Source organism: Nomascus leucogenys, chromosome 20 (genome assembly GCF_006542625.1).
Source record: "Nomascus leucogenys isolate Asia chromosome 20, Asia_NLE_v1, whole genome shotgun sequence".
Taxonomy (NCBI): Eukaryota; Metazoa; Chordata; class Mammalia; order Primates; family Hylobatidae; genus Nomascus; species Nomascus leucogenys.
This window is the reverse complement of record NC_044400.1, coordinates 1,923,154-1,944,409: the sequence shown is the minus strand read 5'-3', so window position 1 is coordinate 1,944,409 and position 21,256 is coordinate 1,923,154. Positions and strand designations below refer to the sequence as shown.

Below are 21,256 nucleotides of genomic sequence, written 5' to 3'. Positions count from 1 at the left end.
CCACGGCCTTTGGAACGCTGGCCTATCCCCTGATGTGGTGAGGTGGGGCTGGGGTCTGCCCACGCCAAGCCTCGGAGGGTGCTGCCGGGGCTGTGTCCACTCTGCAGGGTGCCCCTGAAGGAGCAGGGCTGGGAGCCCAGAGTCACTGTGCAGTCTGCACCCCTAGGGAGGCTGTGGGGCCCAGGAGACCCCTGCCCCCTGTGTTGCTCTCTGCTGTTGGAGGGAGCTGGGCACTGCCCCACGCTCCTGGTTCTGGGGGCACCTGGGGGAGGGTTCCCTGTCCAGCCCTTAGCAGCAGCCTGGAGCGTGGCCCGGCGTCCCCTTGCTCCTGTGTCTGAGCCACCCGGCCTCCAGCCCCCTCCCTTGGCGGGGGGTATCTGTAGCATCACCGGAGTCTGAGCCACCCGCCCATCAGCCCCTCCCTTGGGGGTGTCTGTAGGGTCATCTGTGGTGGGGCCTGGAGGCTGCTGCTTTCCGGCCTTTGGCACCTCGCGTTGGTTTCAGACTCGCTTTTCATCCGACACCCTCTCCTGTTTCTTCCCACATACTTGTCATCGCGCCCTGTACCATGGGAGAGCATTCCCCGTGAGCGTGCAGGTGCAGAGGTTGTGTGGCGGTCACTTGTCCCCTTCCCACAGCCCAGCACCCAGGCTGATGTATCAGGAGTGATTGTCCTCTGCACTGCTCCTTTGTGGGGAGGGTCTTAGATAGGGTCTTCCCTCTTGTACCCCACCCCCATAAGCCAAGACTGCCCTGAGTCTGGGTGCGCCCTGCCAGCAGGTAGGGGCTTGGTGGCTGGCTAGCGGGTGGTCTGCCCTCCTGGAGTAGCACGGTGGAGTTGGAGGACAGAAGCCAGAAGGGGGGGCCTGTGTTGCCAGATCGAGGGGCGAGCTGATGGCAGTTGGGGGCTCCTTTCCAGCTCCCCACCCACACAAGGGCTGCTCCCGGTCTCCACTGTGGCTGTGAGGGCCTGAGCCCCCATGTCCCCAGCCCCCCTTCCGGTCCAGCCGTGGCTCCCTCTCCGCCCTGCATTCTGCAGGTGTTATTGGCAAGTTTCGGAGCTGAGCATGCAGACTTGGAGCAATATTTTTAGGTGGCTCTGCACCCTGGGAGAGGATTTGGGAAGGGGCCTTCCGTCCCCTGCTGTCATGGGCCTGTGCCTTGGCTGTGCACCCATTCACTTGTCTGTTTGTTCCCCTGTTGTCTGGGTCTCTGCCCGTCTCGGGTTCGCCCGTCTCGGGTTCGCCTGTCTGTTTGTTCCCCTGTTGTCTGGGTCTCTGCCCATCTCTGGTTCGCCCGTCTGTTCATCCACCTCTTGTCTGGGTCTCTGTGCGTCTCGGGCATGCGGGTGGTCGGCATCTGGCTGTGACAGGTGTCCCGGGCCTTGGCTGATCGGGAGCAGGGGGTGTGGAGAGGTGTGTCCGAGCTGACCACGGAGAAGTCAGGGCCAGCGTGGTCTGGAAGCAGGAATGGGAGGATGAGCAGAGGCCTGGGATAGGCGGGGCCGTGCCACATGGTGCCGCCAGGAGGTGAGGATGGGTCAGGCATCTGGGCCCCAGTGGCTGGTGCAGCTCGTGTCTGTGCCCCCGAAAATCACAGTGGTGGTGGTGGCCTCTGTTTTATGTAAGGCCTAACCCCACAGAGGGAGAGGATACAGAGGCAGACTTTTGGAATCTGGAATGGGCGGGTGAGCAGTGAAAGGACTTGAGAAACTGGAATCTAAGCCTGTGGTGGGTGGAGCTGAGAACCCGCCTGAGTTATACCTCAAAACTCCAACGCGGCCCAGGAACTGGCTGCAAGTGGCGTTAGGGGAGAGATGCCACTGAGTGAAGCACCGTGGATCTGGAGGCTTGAATGCTGAATTAAGAGACGGGTCCCCGGGACCATCCATCTGTGTGTCCTGGGCAGTTGCTCCTCCCCAGGAAAGATGAAAACTCCAAAACAAGCCAGCAGTTTATTCTCGGAGCAGTGATCCTTAAAAGTGCAGTCCCCAGGCCGGCCGCTGCCTCCCTGGGATCCTCTTAGAAATGTGGATTCTCGGGTCTCATCTCAGACTTGCTCGGCCAGAGGCCTGGGGGTGGCCGGCAGTCTGTGCTAGGCAGCCCTACAGACCACGCGGATGCTCTGTGAGTTTGTGGACCGCTGCTCTGGAGAGGGCTGGTGAGGTCCCTGGACAGGCCCGAGTCAGGACAACAGGCCTGAACTGAGCCCGGGCTGAAAGATGTAGGTGTGAACCTGGATCGCACGCCCCCGCCACGTGCCCTGCAGAACATGGGCAGCAGGTGTGACCCTGTAGACCACGGTTGAAAGACCTCCCTGTGGATCTGAGCAGCCCAGAAGGACCTGGTGTTGGCAGTTCCCCAGCTCAGTGGCTCCCATGGATCGCTCCCTGGGGAAAACCATGACAGGCGGCTCCACGCTTCTACCTGGAGTATCCCTAGGCCCCTAGTGCCCTCCCCTAGTGAGGAGCTGATACCCAGGGATTGTCAGACGGCCCAAGGGAACGGACAGGAAACGAGCAGGGAAAACAGAGCAAAGCGAACTGCAGAGAAACACAGCGTCAGTGGGAAGGGAACCCACTGTCCCAGTGAAGAAAACCTCTAAAAACTGTCTCCTGGATCACCTCAGAGAGAAGACGGGGCTTCAGCAACCAAACAACAGGGCAGCTTAACACACGCCAAGAGAAAGCAGTGAGCAGCGGGAAGGCAAAAGTAGGGAACAGTGAATGGAAATCTAAGAAGGTTTGTAAGATAATGTTGAGAAAGTCTGAAAGTAAAGACAACGTGATGGAAAACAGGAGAAGAGAGGTAAGAACATTAGAGGCACAGCCCACCGTCTGAACGACAGGAACACGGAAGGAGGGAACAGGGAAAAACAGCAGCTGACACAGAAGTGCCTCAAGGACGTCTCTCTGAAGGAAGGACGCAGCTCCCTGCCTCCCGGGAGAGGCTCAGACCGGGCTGTCTTTGGATGGAGATAGACCCACACAGTGCGCGGCAGCGTGAAGACTCAGGACACACGATGAAAGGAAGACCCTGAGAACTTCAGAGAAGAAACACAGAGGTCACTGGTCAAAGGATCCGGGATCAGTCGTCTAGCGTTTCCTAGCAGCAGCACCTCCGAGTTTCTAGCAGAGTGACCTGCATCTCGGGATCTTTTAGCCCCCCAGCCCCACATCAGGTCTGAAGGAAGAAGTACGGGCATCTGCAGGGCTCAAGGCCTTGACTACCCTGCACTGTCTCTCAGGAAGCTGGCAGAGGATGCACTCCCGAAGGATGAGGGACTAAACCAGGAAAGAGCGTGGCTGTGGCACGCAGAGGAGGCCTCAGGACTGGGGAGCAGCAGGCAGGGGCCAGAACGGGCCAGAGGTTCTGGGATATAGAGCAGAGAAGGAAGCCCCCAGCCTGGGGAGCCTCCAGCGGGGGCTGGAACCCACCAGAGGGTCTAGGACAGAACCTGGTGCGTTGGGTGTCATGATGCAGACCGGAGCTTTCCACACATGTGTGCCAGGCGTGGGCTGCTATGGAAGTTGGTCCCTGAGTCGCTTTTTGGCAGCCTCCTCCTTCCCTGCATGCCACACACATTTCTCAGGTTTTAGGTTTGCCACCCCACACCAAAAGACTGGGAAGCAGCTGTGTAGACAGCTGGCAAAGAGGGACGGCTGACAAGAGCCAGGAGCACCTAGAAAGCTGAGTGCGTGGGAAGCAGGACGATTGTTGGCTCCAGGGACAGCAGAGTTGCACGAGAAGCAGCAGCGTCCGTGTGTTCCGAGCTGGCCCGAGCAGCTTCATACAGTCGTAAGGGAGCTGAGGCCTGATCTGAACACAGCCCTGAGCCTCATGTTAAGAAGGGGGACAGGGAGGAGGGAGACGCATGTTGTAGGGTGGGAGGGAGGGAGAGCTGAAGCCTCGCTGTCTCTCGGGAAGTCAGCAGGACGCCCGAGCCCTTGAGTCCACAGAATGTGTATTCCAGAGAAATGCAGTTAATACTGACATGATTGGCTGAGAGGTGAACATGGTGGACTCTGGAGAGAAAGGAAGGAAACGAGAAGTGTGGAGACTGCTGTTCCCTGACACACCCCACAGAATTCCCGGGCTCTTAACTTGTGCGTGTAAATCTAAAGTTAAAAAGAGAAAAGGCCAGGTCACACTGCTCGCTGCCAGAGAGGGCCGTCCCCTCCCTGTTCTCCAGATGAGGAGCAGGGCCATGCCTGCAGTGTCAGCAGACCCTGCACATGGACCCCATGGTGCGCCCTCGCTCCTGTGACCGTGGGTGGGGTGAGGAGTTGGGGGTGTTCCCACACTGTCAGCAAACCCTTGACATGGACCCCACGACGCGCCCTCGCTCCTGTGACCGTGGGTGGAGTGAGGAGATGGGGGCATACCCGTGGTGTCAGCAGACCCTTGACATGGACCCCACGGTGCGCCCTCGCTCCTGTGACCGTGGGTGGGGTGAGGAGTTGAGGGTGTTCCCACAGCGTCAGCAGACCCTTGACATGGACTCCACGACGTGCCCTCGCTCCTGTGACCGTGGGGGGGTGAGGAGTTGGGGGTGTTCCCACGGTGTCAGCAGACCCTTGACGTGGACCCCACGACATGCCCTCGCTCCTGTGACCATGGGTGGGGTGAGAAGTTGGGGGTGTTCCTGCGGTGTCAGCAAACCCTTGACATGGACCCCATGATGCACCTTTGCTCCTGTGACCGTGGGTGGGCTGCCTGCGCAGTCCCTGCAAAGGGTGGGATGGCAGGTGTGAGCCTGAGACAGAGACGGATGCTCCTCCCCGGCCTGGCTGGCCCTGAGCATGGCTTAGGGGTGGGTCTCCTGAGTCAGGAGAGGCCAGGGTAAGTTGTGAGGGCTTCAGGCCAGCAGGTCTGCAGATGGCAGGCCTGTCACTGGCTAAGGGTGAGCTGGGTGGCCTGAGGCAGCACCCAGTGGTCCCACCAGGGAGCCAGTCCCAGGGGAGTCCCCTCACACCCTGATCACCTGGCATCTTGGGGGTCAGCAGATGTCTCTTCCTGTTCTGGGGAATCAGGGCCCCCAAGGAACAAGGTGAGGGGACGAGATGGGATGAGGCAAGGGGACACGCGGTGGTGGGGTGGGCGAGGGGATGCAGCAGTGAGGGTGGGCGAGTGGACTTGGTGGGGGGACAGGGCGACGGGACGTGGTGGTGGGATGGGGCAAGCAGACGTAGCAGGCGGATGGGGCGAGCGGATGTGGCGGGGGGGTGGGGCGAGGGGACGTGGTGAGGGAACGTGGCGAGGGGACATGGCAGTGGGGCTGCAGGGTCAAGAGCTCCCTTTCGTGTTTGCCACGGCTTCCCCAAGGGCTGTCTCTGGTGTGGGTCCCAGACCTCCAGCCAGAGAGGACACAGAAACATGTAAAGAGGCCCCTGCCCTCGGGGATCTGAGTCACTGCTTGGAAGGTCAGGCGGGAAAACCCTTGTGATTTTCCTGGTTTCTTTGACAAGGCAGTCACTAAACAACCCTCGCCATCGGCACGGGCCCTTGGCTGACAGGAGCCCCCAACCCCAGCCTCCCGTGCTGGCTCTGGCTCCTCAGCCCCCCTGCCACGTCCAGGCTGGGCCAGGGAGATTGTTAATTGCAGCTTAATTAGGGAATGCATTAATATTAAAATAATCTTATCAGAGCAGCACATTGAAGGTGATCAAATTTGTCACTACCTGTGTGGGCACAGCTGATCCTAGAGGTGTCTCTGGGGAGGAGGGAGGAGCGAGGAAGAGGGAGAAGAGATACGAGGGAGAAGAAGGGAGGAGGTGGAAGAAAAGAGGGGAGGAGGGAGGGGAAGATGGTTGGCCACCGAGTTCCTCTGCCTGGAGCCCACCTGCTCTGCCCCAGGGAGGAGGGTGCCCTCGGTGGGAGGCCTGGTTTGGTGTCCCTGCCTGGGCTGAGGATGGGAGCAGTGACTGCCTTTCTGTTTTGCCCTGTGCACTGCGTCTCTCTGTATCGGCGCGTGTCTTCTGCAGTCTCAGGACTCACACTCTTCCTGCTTGGCTGGCGCTGGCCCTAGAGGTGGCCTCAGTGAGGTGCCCTAATGGCCACTCCGTGGAACACCAGGACAAGCACTGTGGAGAGCTGCCCATTGGCCTGGCAGTGCCAAGCCAGCTGTGCCCTCCCGCGGCCAGAAATCAGTGCCCAGCTCTCACGTGGTGCAGGCCTGTGTTTATGTCATGTCCCCACCCCGTGCCACCTGGGCAGGGCCGCCACCTGCCCACGCCTCTGTTTGCTCAGTACAAATACTGTGCGATGCCGACAGCTGAGTGGTTCAAGTGGGATGGGGGTGCCCCTGTTCGGCAGTTAGTGGGAGTTGGAGAAGAAGGGCTGTATCTGAGGTGCAGGACCATGCCTGTTTGGCATCCTGTGTGTGGCCCAGTCCTGTGCCAAGCAGAGATCCTCTGCCTGGGTCCTGCCATCTAGGGACCGGCGGGTCGTGGGGAGCAGTGTCAGGCGTGGCGGGAGTTCCGTCGTGGGCTCCTCTAGGGGGGGGGGCGTGCAGGGGAGTTCCGTCGTGGGCTCCTCTAGGGGCCGGGGTGAGGGTCATCGTGGGCCCTCCGGGGCACGAGGCTGGGTGGCTCTCCCTAGTGCTGGGTCGAGAAGTAGCTGGCCCCCCACGGTTCTCCCTGCCTAGTGCTGCCCATTTTTTAATTGGATTGTTAGTATTGAGTTTGGGGTGAATCCAAGTCGAATATGTAACTGATAAATATCTTCTCCCAGCCCGTGACGAGCCTCTTCATTTTCTGACCGTGTGTTCCTCAGAGCAAATGCTTTTCATTTGGGTGCATGCTAATGATCAATTTTTCTTTTATAGGGGCCAGATCCGGAAACTCTCTGCATAATCCAGGCCAAAAATATTTTTTCTTGTTTTCTACTAAAAGGTTTTAAGTTCACATGAAAATCTGTGACCCATTTTGAGTTAGTTTTTGCCCATGGTGTGAGCTTGAGTTCAAGCTACTTCTCTCTTTTTTGTTTTCATATGGATGTCCAATTGTGCCATTATTATTGAACTGACTGTCCTGCCACCATTGAATTATGTTTGCACCTTTGTCCAAAACCAGTTGGCCATGCGTTATGGGGGTCTCTTTCTATACCATCTCGTCTGTTCCCTTGATCTAAGCGTCTGTCCCTTTGCTGTTAATAACACCCTGCGGTATTGATTACTGTAGCTTCATAGTAAGTCTTGAAAGCAGCGCAATCCCCCACTTTATGCACAAGATTTAGATTCAGCTTGTCTTTACCTACAAAACGCCTGCTCAGATTTTTATAGGAATTACTGAATCTGTCGATCAGTCTGGGGAGCATCTACATCTTGGTTGCAGTGAGTCTTCCCATACATGAACACGGTGCGTCTCTCCATTTATTTACGTTCTTCTTACTTTCTTTCATCCGCGTTTTGTGATTTTCACCGCACCCACCCACCCCTTTTTCATTAGAAATACACATGGTTTTGTTTGTTTTATTGTTAGTGTTGGAGCTGTGTAATTGTAGGCTTGTTTTTATGGGTTCCAGGTCTTCAGTGCGTCTGTGTAGAAGTATGATGGATGTTTGTGCTGGCTTTGTAACCCATAACCTTGCTGAACTCACTTCTTAGATCTGGATTAGTTGCTGTTTTGATTTTGTTTTCTAATCCTTTGCAGTCATAGCATCTGTGAATAGGGACAGTTTTGCTTATTTTGTTAAGATCTGTATGTCTTCTATTTTGTTTTCTTGCCAGATTGCCCCGTCTAGGACCTTAGTACGGTGCTGAGTAGGAGATGGGGGAACGGAGATCCTGGCCTTTCTCCTCACCTCCGGGGGAGAGCAGTCCGTCCTCCTCCATGAGGCGTGCTGCTAGCTGCAGTTTATTTGTGGTTTTTCCTTATCAAGCTGAAAACGCTCTTTCTATTCTTAGTTTGCTGAGAGTGTTTATCATGTAGGATGCTGGCGTCTGTCAGATGCTTTTCCTGCATCAATTGATGGGATCATACGTTTTTTCTCCCTTATACCGTTAGTGCGGTTGACGGTGTGTCATTGTGATTTTTTTGGGAAGTTTCCAACATTGAACCAACTCTGCATTCCTGGAATAAACCCCCCTTGGTTATAGCATAGTATTTTTTACATGTTGCTGAATTCGTCTTGCTGACATCGTCAGTAATCTTCGTGTCTGTGTTCATATTGATCTGTAGCTTTCTTGTACTGCCCTTGTCTGGTTGTGGTATCGACGTAATGAATGAAGTGAATTGGAAAGTGTTCCCCCTTTTATGTCCTAGAGGAGATTATGTAGATTTGGTGTTACTTCTTTAAACGTTTTGTAGAATTTGCAGGTGAAACCATCTGGGCCTAGGGATTGTGGTTGTGGCAGGTTCTAATCGTTACAGGCATAGCGAGTTCTCTCATCTCAGCTGAGTGTTGGTAGAGTGTATGTTTTGGGGTTTTTTGTTGTTGTGAGGAACTGGTTCATTATATCTAAGTGGTCAAATGTATGAGCAGTGAATTGTCTGTGCTCTTGCCTTGCTGATTTTATCATGCCCGCTGGGTTTGTAGCAGTACTCCCTCCTTCCTTCCTGATACTGATAGTTTATGTCTTTTTTTTCTTTTTTCTTTTTTCTTTTTTTGTCTGTTAGCCTTTCTGGAGATGTATAAATTTCACTTATCTCCTTAGTGACCTAGCTTTTGGTTTCTTTGCTATTTTGCTGTTGCTGTTCTGTGTTTCCTTCCTTCTCCTGCTTTAGTTTTAGTTTGCTCTCCTTTTTTTTCTGGCTTCTTCAGGTGGAAGATTAGATTGCATATTTGAGATCTTTTCTGTTTTCCAACGTAAGCGTTCCGTGTTAGAAATTTGCATCTGAGTGCTGTATTAGCTGCATTTCACACATTTTGATATGTTGTATTTTTATGTATGTTCAGTTCAAAACATTTTCAAATTTCCATTAAGATGTACCATAGTTTGAACGTGGCCTCCAAAGTCCACGTGTTGGAAACTTCATCCCAGCGTGATGGTGTTGGGAGGTGGGGCCCCATGGGAGGCGTTGAGGTCACGTGGGCTCCACCTTGGTGAATGGATTCGTGCCTTTATAAAAGGGGCTTCCGTTAGTTGGCTGTCTGTATCTGCCCTTCTGCCTTCCACCATGTGATGGCGCCTCAGGAACGCCCTTGCCAGAACCTGGTGCCTTGATCTCGGACTTGCCAGCCTCGAGAACCGTGAGCCTATAAACTTCGGCTCGTTATAAATCAGTCTCAGGTATTCTGTGATAGCACCGCAGATAGACTAAGATGTCTGCTGTGATCCATACAGATTAAGAAGGATGCTTTTTAATTTCAAAGTGTCTTTCCCTGATTTTCTGGGTAATTTCTGTTCCTGATTTGTTTAATTTCATTATGTTGAGGGAACATACTTGCTACAATTCACTTTCTTTCCAATTTAAAGTTTATTTGGTAGCTGATAATTTGATAGCAACCTCAAAACGTTCCACATGCACCTGATAGGTATGTGTGTTCTGCCGATTAATAGATGTATTTTGGCCATTTATAGTTAATGTAATTTTTTATGCATTTGGATTAAGGTCCATTTTATGATTAGTTTTCTGTTTGTCCTCCATTTTTTATTCCCGTTTTCTCTTTCCTACCTATTTCAGGTTATTTGGCCTTTTTTAGTACTCCATTTTGATGTATCTGTGTCTTTATTATACCTATTTGTATACTTTTAAAGTTATTTTTCTGTGGATTACAGTGTGCAAGCTTAACATTTCACGGTGCACTTATAATTAATGTTTTATCACTTCAGGTGGAAACGTCAGGATCTCACCACAACATAGGCTTCTCCCTGCCTCCCTTTATGTTGTAGTAGTTATGCGTACTTACTCTCTATATGTGGAAAACCCCACCAAGAAATATTACAATTCTTGCTCTTAACTGTCATGCCTATTTTAAAAAACATAAGAGGCAAAAAGTAGTTTATGGTTTTGCCTGGATTAAAAAAATGCTCTTCCTTCTTTCCTGACGTTTCCAGGTTCCCCTGGGATCATTTCTGGTTTGACAGGACTTCCTTCGAGACTTCTTTAGTGTAGGTTCTCTTAGCGTTTGCCCGCCCAGCAGTGTCCTCACCGCACCTCGTTACTGAAGGATACCATTGCTGGATACGGGGTTCTGGGAGAACGGTTCTTGTCTCCCAGCATTTTAAAAATCAACACTGTTTCCCCGTCTTCTGGCTTCTGTGGTTTCTGATGAGCAATCTGCAGTCACTCAGAGAATCTCCCCTTTCCCCTCCGTGTAGACGAGAGAGGCTTTCAGACACTGCAAGTGTGATGGTGTTTTAAGTTGAAGGATGGGAAGGAATTCATGTGCACACATTGTCTGCTGGGTTCCAGTGCGTGTAGGCGTAAAGCCTGCCGCCCTGCCGCGAGAGGGACTCCTGCGGTGATGTGCTTTCTGCACCGAGCTTAGTGGTGCGGCATCATCTCTAAGATACTGTGAAAAGTTAAGTCTGTGTTTTCCAATCACTTGCTTCTTGGAGCGTCTTTAAAGTCTCACTCGATAATTCCAGCAACTCCGTCATCTTGGGCTTGGCGCCTGTTGGTCGTGTTTTTCCTGGCAGGTTTCTGTTTTCCCAGTTCTTTTCATGCTGCTTAATTTTAGATTGCATTCTGGATGCTTTGAATATCCTGAGATTCTAGGTCTTTCTTAAGTTCTCTGGAGAATGTAAATTTCTGTTGGTTTCAGCATTTCCTGATGGCAGTTCCATTTCAAGGTCTTTGCCGAGTTTCCCAGGACACTGAACCTTGTGTCCTACACAGTCCTGGCTGGGTCCTGGTGTGGTCTAGCTCAGAGTCCACCTCTCACACCTGTGGGTGCTGATTAGGGTCAGAGCCCCATGCCCAGCTTAGAGGGCACCTTCCAGAGCCACTCTGTGACCCAGGGTTCCCTTCACTGCCCTCTGGCCACAGAGCCAGGCAAGGCTTGCCCACTGTGCTGTGCAGTCAGTCCCACGGCCACAGCCGCCTTCACAGCCAGCTTCAGCCATAGCGTTGGAACGGGGCAGGACATGCCCCACGCACCCTGTCCAGAGGGAGGGGCCTACTCTAGGGCTCTAGACGTCTGTCCAGCTGTGGCTGTACCTCTGCAGGATTGCCCGGGTGCAGGGTGGAAGAGCGCAGGATTGCCCGGGTGCCAGGGTGGAAGAGCGCAGGATTGCCCGGGTGCCAGGGCAGAGGAGCACGGGATTGTCCAGGTGCCAGGGCAGAAGAGCATGGGATTGCCCGGGTGCCAGGGCAGAGGAGCGCGGGATTGTCCGGGTGCCAGGGCAGAAGAGCACGGGATTTCCCGGGTGCCAGGGCGGAAGAGCTTGGGATCGCCCGGGTGCAGGGCGGAAGAACGCGGGATTGCCTGGATGCCAGGGCGGAAGAGCGCGGGATTGCCCGGGTGCCAGGGCGGAAGAGCGCGGGATTGCCCGGGTGCCAGGGCGGAAGAGCGCGGGATTGCCCGGGTGCCAGGGCGGAAGAGCGCGGGATTGCCCGGGTGCCAGGGCGGAAGAGCGCGGGATTGCCCGGGTGCCAGGGCAGAGGAGCGCGGGATTGTCCGGGTGCCAGGGCAGAAGAGCACGGGATTTCCCGGGTGCCAGGGCGGAAGAGCTTGGGATCGCCCGGGTGCAGGGCGGAAGAACGCGGGATTGCCCGGATGCCAGGGCGGAAGAGCGCGGGATTGCCCGGGTGCCAGGGCGGAAGAGCGCGGGATTGCCCGGGTGCCAGGGCGGAAGAGCGCGGGATTGCCCGGGTGCCAGGGCGGAAGAGCGCGGGATTGCCCGGGTGCAGGGCGGAAGAGCGCGGGATTGCCCGGGTGCCAGGGCAGAAGAGCGCGGGATTGCCCGGGTGCCAGGGCGGAAGAGCGCGGGATTGCCCGGGTGCAGGGCGGAAGAGCGCGGGATTGCCCGGGTGCAGGGCGGAAGAGCGCGGGATGCCGGGGGGGGGGGGGGGCCGGGGCGGGGAAGAGCGCGGGATTGCCCGGGTGCAGGGCGGAAGAGCGCGGGATTGCCCGGGTGTCAGGGTAGAAGAGGATGGAGACAGACAGAATTTCCCCCACTGCCTCTCAGGCTTCTCTTGACAAGCTGTGTGCGTCTTATGCTCACTCCCAGGTTTTAGGGGTCCCCAAGTCCAGACTGGGTAGCACCAGGGCAAACACCCAACCAGTGACAGAAAACTCTAGCAAGCTTCAACCACAGACTGCAGAACTCACACAGTATGGAATAGATCGTCTCATTAATCCTAGAACCATTAAATAACTGAATCCACAATCAAAAAGCTTCCAAAAAAGGATATCTCCAGGCCCAGATGGTTTTCTGGTGAATTCTACCAAACACTTAAAGAAAACTTAGCACCAATTTGCCAAAACTCTCCAAGAAAACAAGAGGGAGCACTTCCCGAGTCACTCCGTGAAGCAAGCATTTACCCCAACTTCAAAACCAGTGGCAAAACTGAAGAACACTGCGGGGCTATTTTCTGTTTTCTGAGAGTGCAAGGCTGGGTTGGTGTTGAGCATCAGCTGGTGCAGTCCATCACGTCAGCAAGCCAAAAGGAAAAATTACGTGGCCAAACCAACGGATGCACAAGTGCATTCAGCGAGGCCCAACACACGTTCATGGGGAAACTCGGCAAACCAGGAGAAGCCAAGAACCCCCAAGCTTGCCGAGGAGCATCTGCAGAAACCGTGCAGCTCACCGCGACCTGGCTGGTGAGGGACTGGGAAACGCCGAGTCAGGCAGAGGCCTTCCCTCTCACCGCCTTGGTCCGTGTCCCAGAGCCCCAGATGGGCAGCAGGGTGAGGAGGTCGAAGGCACACGGACTGCAAAGGCAGGACCGACCCTTTTCCTCTTCACAGGTGGCGTGATTGTGTCGAAAATCACAAGATAAAAACGAGTCGAGTGAGTTCACCAGGGATTTCTGTGTGTGGCTCTTGTATCCTGCAACCTTGCTGAGCTCACTTTATGAGAAATATGTCCGTGTGTCTGTGTAGTTCTGTAAATATTACACAATAGCAGTGCACATGTGGAAACCGAAATTAAAAACATGCCGTTTCTGTTCACCCTTCTGAAGATGAAATCCTCAGGCATCACTAACACCACAGCATGCCGACAACGGCAAGCTGCTGAGGCGAGGCATGGGAGGTGTGCGTGAATGGAGACTCTGCCTTTGTGGCTCACGGGATGCAGCGCAGTAAAGATGTGGCGCCGCCAGGTCCAGCTGCACGTCTCTCGCAGCTGGAAGCAGGGCGCTCGCCGCTGGGCTGGTGACGCTAGCGGTTCTGGGTTCCGACCTCAGCCCGCCCGCAGCCTGTGGCTCTCCAGGTCTGTAGTCGGCTGCTGGCTGCACTCCCTCCGTGGTCAGAGCTGCCTCAGGGAGAGACAGGGCTGATTGGTTTCTTCATCTTTCCCAGAACCCGAACCCCTCGTCTGCTCTCTTATCTGTTAATTCCGTTGCTTTTAAGCTTAGAAAGTACTTTAGTGATTTGATAAATAATTCTATTTTCTTCTGGGCTCTTCGAGCTTATTTTTATATTTAAAGATTTAATCTACTTGAAAGTTATTTTGGTGTATGGTATAAGGTCAGGATCTAAATTGATCTTTTTTCCAGATCACTAAACAATTGCCCTAGGGCCATTTATCACAGAATCCTTCCTTCCCCGTAGATTTATACCTTCATCTTTATTAAAACTTATGCAACATCGGGTCTGTGTTCAGATCTTTTTTTTTTTAAATTTCATTTATCCTTTTTTTTTTTTTTTTGACTTAAAGGTTTTCTTACCTGTTTATTATTCTAAGTTAATTTTAGAATTACTTTGTCACGGCCAGGCGCGGTGGCTCACGCCTGTAATCCCAGCACTGAGGCTGAGGCGGGTGGATCACCTGAGGTCCAGAGTTCGAGACCAGCCTGGCCAACATGGTGAAACCCTGTCTCTGCTAAAAAAACACAAAACGCCGGGCGTGGCAGGAGGGTGTCTGTAGTCCCAGCTACAGGTACTATAGATGCTGAGGTGGGAGAATCACTCGAACCTGGGGGATGGAGGTTGCAGTAAGCCGAGATCACACCATTGTACTCCAGCCTGGGCAACAGAGCAAGACCCTGTCTCCAAAAAGAAAAAAAAAAAAGAATTACTCAGTCAAGTTCAAAAAAAAGGCATCAAGGTTTTATTTTTTACTGAAATTACACTGAAGTTATAGGTTAATCTAGTAGAAGAATCTTCGGCTTTCCAGCATCTGTGTCTGAGCAGGGAAGAGCGCCTCAGGGCCGCCTCCCTCACCAAGACCACGTCTCAGACACACAGCGTGCCGGGGTTCCCTTTGCAGGCTCCAGTCCAGACAGGGGTGTGCCACCTGGGCTGCCATCTGCTGGGCGGGGGTCCTGAGTCCCCGCTGCTGGCTCCAGGCCACCTCTCCGCCCTCTTCCCACCTCCCCACCCTCTCTTTGGGTTGCCTGTCGTGTCGTCTCCAGGGCTCAGAGCCGAGCTTCGCAGGAGGAGCAGGGAAGGTGAGTCTGCACCCTTTTCTGTCTGGACCGGATGTCCCGTGAATCTTTCACTCAGTCAATGAAGATTAGGGTTTTTTGCTGTCTGTTTTTAAATGGATACACAGTGTTCGTGCATCGTTATGGGGTGTGGGTGATGTTGTCTTGCATGCCCAGGATGGGCAGTGGCCACACAGGGGTATTTGGGGTACCCGTCACCTCATGGACTGGTCATTTCTAAGTATTGGGAAGACCTCCTGTCCTCTCTTCTCACTGTTTTGAAGTTGACAGCACACATGGCTGACTGTAGTCCGCCCCCACTCGGCTGTGGAACGTGAGGCCTTACTCCTTCCATCTGGCTGTGTGTCTGTACCCACTGACCAGCCTCCCTTCATCCCCGCCCACCCCACACCTGCACCCTCCTCCCCCCACTCCATGCGATGAGTTCCCCCAGCTCCCGTGGGTGAGAGTGTGCAGCGGGTCTTCCTGTTTTAACCACTTCCCTTGGTGCCTCTGAGGAATCCCTGGGTCCACAACACAGTGTGAGGCTGCCGCAGCGGCCCAGTCTCCCTGACTTTCTCTGCCCCTGCTCCTCCCACACAGTGTCGCTGCTCCATCTGCAGACAACACAGCCCCGGGCGAGCTTACTGGGCAGGGTTCTCCCGAAACACAGAACTCGTAGAATGTGTGTACACACACACATGCACACTCAGGCACGCACACGGAGATGCTTGTTACAGGGAGTTGGCTCACGCAATGACAGGCAAGTCCCAAGAGCTGCAGGGTTAGGGGCAAGCCAGGGACCCAGGAGCGCTCATGTCCCGGGGAAGGACAGGGAGGCTAGGCCCACACATCCCCGGCTTCTGACTCTGGGGGCTGCTGCCTCCTAACGCTGCTTCAGCCCTGCTGTGCGCCCTCCTGGGGACCTCCGTGTCACTGGAGCTGTTGGCACTGGCCCTGTATAAGTGTTGGGTGGACTGGAGGAGGGGTGTGAGTAAGGCTGACTCCGCCCTCCCACCCCTGGGCACTTTGCAACTTCAGCTCCCTCCCCAGAGTCATCTGCAGTTTCTTTTTATTGATCAAAGTTAAATTTCAGTTCCAAAGCAAAGTTGCTCCTGAGCTGCTGGAGGAGGGGCTGCCACACACTTCAGCTGTTCTGGACTTGGGCCGTAGTCCCAGCTCTGCACCAGCAGCCGTGTGACCTTGGGTGCAGCGCTCTCAGCTCTGACATGTGGCTCACTCCATCACGGTCATTGTGGAGGGTGTGTTGATAGTATAGGCACCGCTGGCCCATGATGTGTTCTCAGCGTGATGGTGATGGTGACGACGGCATCTGTGGCCTGAGCCCATTGGCCTCTGGGCCTGTGCAGGAGCCCATTTGGTAGAAGCTGAGCCAGGCTCGTGGGTAGAGAAACAAAAGTGGCTCCCAATGAGCCCGTTGCCCGGTGTGGTCCTCCCTTTGTGTGGTAGGTCCCCAGCGAGGACTGCAGGCTTGGCTTTACAGTTCTGCCTTCAATGCCAGGCGCCTGGACCTCCTGCACCAGGTCAGGGAGAGAAGGCAGAGGAGACCTTGCAGGCCGCAGGTGTTCCTGGCTCCAAAACACCGTGTGGGCATCTGAGGCCGGGGCAGCCGTGTTGGACGGCCTGGGAGCCTGAGGTCAGAAGGCCTGGATGGAAGTCCTGCTCCACACCATAACAGTTGGGGGTCTAGGTGGACCCTTTTCTCTCTGCATCTCAGCTTCCCCATCTGAGAAACGGGACCACCAGCCCAGGTCCTGGGGCAGTTGCGAGTGTCTGTGCCCGCACCGAGGGTGAGCGTGACAGGCGGACGATCTCTGCAGACTCCTGAGACTGAACGATAGGGGGAGGTGCCTGTCCTTGCTGGGGAGGGGCCGGATCATGGCAGCCTGGGCCTGAGGGAACTGCCCTGCTGGCAAGAGCCGCCAGAGCCTGGGGTGACCCAGAGACAGGACGGGTGTTGGAAGGATCAGTGCCCCTGCCCTGCCATGTGCTCTCACCCTGTGCGCTCAGAGGCGCCCTGTAGGGAGGGGAGGGGGGCGGAGGGAAGGGGGGCTGGAGCCAGGAGTAGCCACAGCACCACTCACCCTGGGGCTGGGAGCTGTGGTCTCCTCAGGTGGGCCCAAGTGCAGTCCAGGTGGGACAGTGGCCTCAGAGCACAGTGGCTTTGCTGAAGGCGGGCTGGTGCTCCAGTTACCACGCCCTAGGCCCTTCTCTCCACGCTGTTTTTTGGTCTTGGTGTCGGGTAATAAAGGCCAGCACCATTAATTAGGTGTGTAATTAGAGTTGTAAAGGAATTACGGGATTTAATCACAGGGTTTGCAGGTGAGCGGGGCAGAGGAAGGGTACCACCTGCTGTGCTGGGCACACCCGCCTGGCTGCCTGCAAACAGATTCTCTCTGGACTGGGCACCCCCCATGCCCTGGGCCCAGCCTGGGCCTCGGAGCTCCCGGGCAGTGCGGAGGACTGAAGCACCGTCCCCAGTGGCGTGACTGCGGTTGTGTGTTGGAAACATGCTTTGGGGGCCCCAAGATGGAGCCAAGGGAGGATTCAGACAGACGCTCCCGGAACCAGGTTCTGCAGCACCAGTGAGAAGTCAGCAGAGGTGTGGGGAGGGCACTGCACTGGGGCTGGGGTCCCAGGGCTGGGACACAGGTGGGCCTCACTGCAGCGGGGCCAGAGACCAGGCTGGGGCAGTCCCCACTGGGCCACCGTGGGGCTTCTGGGCTCTATCCTGAGGGTCACACAGAGCCGTGGAGGCATTCTCTCAATTTGGAAGGTGGCCTGGCTGCGGAGTGGAGCACGGTCCAGGGCAGGCTGAGCCGGGCGCTGGCTGTGGACTGGGCAGAGGCGCTGGTCTGCGAGGTGGGGTGTGATATGTGGGCCCAGAATTCAGTTTGTAGGGGTACAGCACTGCCTGGGCCTCTCCCCAGCCCCACATCTAGGCTGCTGTGCTGTGGGCTGAAGGCTGAACCGCAGGGTGGGGCCTGATGCAACAGAGTCAGGGCCACCCTCCGTCCCCACCAGCCCTTCTCTCCGCTGCTCTGGGGGCTTTGTCGTCCTGGGGAACCGGAGATGGGTAAGAGTGTTCCTGGCACAGCCAGGTGGCCCCACCCTTCCTGCTGTGTCTGGCAGAAGTGCCCAGGATGCCTTCTCTGTCCTGTCCTGGCTGTGCACGGCCACACACCCGGGCAGCGTGCGCCGGCCACAGGGACTGCTGAGGAGCCCTCTTGCTCTTGCTACGGTCCCCAGCCGTAGCAAGCAGCTCCGTCACCGCGACACCCTTCTCCTCTCCTCTTTCTTTTTGGCATGTCTGTAAACTTTGCTGGTAACTCAAGCCAAGTACCCAATTAGGGATTTCTTCACAGTTGCATTTAAACCTGATTGAAGTGGGAGCTCTTCAGTGCCTGACACATCCAACAGGCGCTTCCTCTGAGCCCTGGCTGGGCGGTGCTGAGGGCGGAGAGGGGCGGCGCCGCTGGGATCTCTGGCTGTCTGGAGGGGAGGTGCGCCCTTCACCCGGGGTGGGCACCCAGCCCTGTCTCGGCTCCTGTGTCCTTATCTTTGGTCGGGGGTGTGGCCCCTCCTGCCCCAGGCTGTCATGAGGCTCCTGTGAGCACAGCCCATGTGTGCAGGGCTGGGTGGTCTGCATGCCAGGTGGGCAGCTGAGCGGGAGGCCCATGTGCTGGCGGTGCAGGGCGGGTGGTTCCATGCCGCGGCTCCCTCGCTGGACCCCAGCGCCAAGCCCACGCTGTTCTGTCCGTGTGTGTTCTGAGCATCGCCTGGACGCCCAGCCCTAGGGGCACGTGGATGGAGGGAACTGGGTGCCTGGTCCAGGGAGGGGAACCAACCTCGGGCTGTGGGCATCCTTGTCCTGGAAAAGCAGGAGGAAATCTGCATTGGGGAGTGGAGGATGTTCCTGTCACAAGATGCTGTGATGACTGGAGGACACTGGAGAAGCCGTGTCCTCTGCCAGCCCCAGCCTCGGTTCTCGATGGCACAGGAAATGTGCCAGGGTCGTGCCTGGTAGGTGAGTGGGGGTGCCCTGGCCTTGGTTCTCGCTGGCTCAGGAGATGCGCCAGGGTCGTGCCTGGTAGGTGAATGGGGGTGCCCAGGCTGTTCATGCAGTGGAGTTCCCGGGAGCCCAGCCTGGCCCCCACCGTGGGATCAGGACTACTGTCCTTTCTACGCGTGAGGGAGGGGAGCTGCAGGGAGGCGACAAGACACCCACAGCACAGGGCAGGACGTGAACTCATCTCCCTGCCAGTGACCATCCCCCGGGCCTGGCCTGGGCAGCTGCTGACTCCCCCGCAGGGCCCGGAGGGTATGCGTAGTCCGAGGGGCTGTCTAAGTCGAGTCCCTTCCTTGAGGGCTCACTCTCTGCCGGGCATGTGTCCCGGCCTCCCCCACCCGCCTCGTGCCGTGGTGTGTGTCTTGCTCCTCTCTCTATACCGCCCAGCATGCTGTCCCCGCCTTGTGCCATGACGTGTGTCGTGCTCCTCTCTCTGTACTGCCCAGCCTGCTGCCTTGCACAGACGGACATTTCACTCATCCGTTCCTCAGCTGAGGGCGTCTGGGTGGTTCCACGTTTTGGCTGTCGTGAATCATGCTATGGACATTGTGGATGTTTGGGTACAAGTCTCTGTGTGGATATGGTTTTCATTCCCCCGGGCGGGAGGGGAATTTCCAGGTTCTAGGGAGGAGAGGAGCTGCCAGGTTCTGAGAGGAGCTGCCTTACAGTGTCCAAGGCGGCTTCACCCCTTTGCATGTCCCACGTGAGGCTCCTGGGGCCCCACACCCTCCCGGCGTTGGCAGCGTCTGACTTTCTGACCACAGCCCCACTGGTGGGTGCGGAGTGTGTGGGGATGCCTGCACTTCCGCACAGGTGAGGATGATGGGCACTGACGTGGCTTGTTAGCCCCTCCTAGGTCATCTTCCGCAGAATACCTACTGAAATCCCTGCCCATTTTTGACTGGATTGTTTTCTCGTCATTTTCTCAATGCTTTCTTTTGATAAGCAGTTTTAAATCTTGATGATGTGTAATGTATCACTTTTTCCTGTGGTAGTGATGGTGCAGTGCTTTGTCCTGAGAATTCCCTGCTGACCCCGGTGTTGCAGTCACCCTTAGACTAAGCCCCTTATTCCGCTGGTTCTGTGCGTGACGTGAGGAGAGGTCCACATCTCACCGTCTCCGTGTGGACATGGGGTCGTCTGGCCCCGCTGGCTGAAAAGACTTTTCTTTCCCCGTGGAGGTGCTGTCACTTGTTTTTTGAAAAGCACCCAACGCACAACATTTCATCCTGGTTGTCTTCTGTGCCGGCGACGCATTTGCTTGTCCCCGCAGCAGTCCCACGCAGCTGACCATCAGTCCTTCCCTGACTGTGAGACTTGGAGGCAGGCAGCATGCATCCTCCAGCCCGCCGTGGAAGACCGCTCCATGTACGTCCCGCGTCGGCCTGCTGTGGCCTTTCTTGCTGCCCCTGACCGTCCTCAGCACCTCTGCCTGTGCCGTTCCCTGGCCCTGCAGCTTTCTGTCCCGGGAAGCACGTGGCTTTTCTCCTAAGTCTGCCCCAGGTCTCCTTCCCAGCGAGGTGCTGCCAGGACGCCTTTTCAGACCGCAGCTGTCCCCCTCCCAGCTCCCCGTCCTTCCCTGCTGCGGTTCTCTGTAGCACTTCTGCCCCGAGGTGCTACTGTTACACTTAGTTTATTTTTTATCTGTCTCTCTAGTTGAAAAGCAACATCCATTAGGGCAGGGGGTTGATCTCTCCGTACATACTGTGTCCTCAGGGCCTGGGGTGATGCCAGACACCCCGCACCTCTCCACACGTACCTGCTGAGTGAGTGAATAGCTGAGCAGTGTTTCTGAGGACCCTGGCACCAGGGTTGCTCCCAGTGAGACCCCAGTTCCTGCTGCTCTGTGGCCCAGCAGGGAGGGCTCAGCTCTGGAAAATCGGAGGCCCACACTAACCTTAGATGCCACTATGTGAGGCTTCTGTTGCTGCCATGACAAACCAGCACTGACTGAGTTACTCAACACAGCAGGGCTGGTGCAGCACTAACGCCTGTCATCCCAACGCTTTGGGAGGCCCAGGTGCAGGGGATTGCCTGAGGCTCAGTTTGAGACCAAACTGGGCAGCATAGTGAGACCCCATTTCTAAAAAAAAAAAAAAAATGAGAAAAAAATATTAGCCAGGTGTGGTAGTGCCTGCCTGTAATCCCAGCTACTCTGGAGGCTGAAGCAGGACAATGGCTTGAGCCTGGGAGGTCAAGGCTACAGTGAGCTGTGGTCGCACCACTGTTCTCTACCCTGGGCAACATAGCGAGACCTTGTCTCAAAAAAACCAACAACTCAACACGATGTGATCTTAGGTTCTGGAAGTCACACGTTTCCCTGGGCTAAAGGCCAGGGGTCATCAGGGCCGGTTCGTTTCGGAGGCTCTGGGGAGAATCCACATCTGTCCTTTTCTGGCTCCCAGAGGCACCCACGTGCCTTGGCACATGGCCTTTCCTCCATCCTCAGAGCCGGAGCGCACATCTTCGGATCTCTAGCCGACTTTCCTGCCTCCCTTTCTGACGTGTGAAGACCCACGTGATTGTAGCGGGCCACCAGGATAATGCAGGAACGTCTGCCATCTCACCATCCCTGCCCTGGACACATCTGCAGAGTCCCTTTCCATGTGCGGTCCTGGGCCCAGGCATAGCCACCGCTTCCTGATGCGTGTCTGGTCTCCTGCCGCCCATCACAGCGCCATCTC

At 55.8% G+C, this 21,256-nt stretch overlaps 1 protein-coding gene across 11 annotated transcripts in view; it reads left to right on the top strand.

The window, feature by feature from the left end:
* Positions 1-21,256, top strand: part of MAD1L1 (mitotic arrest deficient 1 like 1) — a 408,034-nt gene that overhangs the window by 291,996 nt on the left and 94,782 nt on the right. The window lies entirely within an intron of this gene.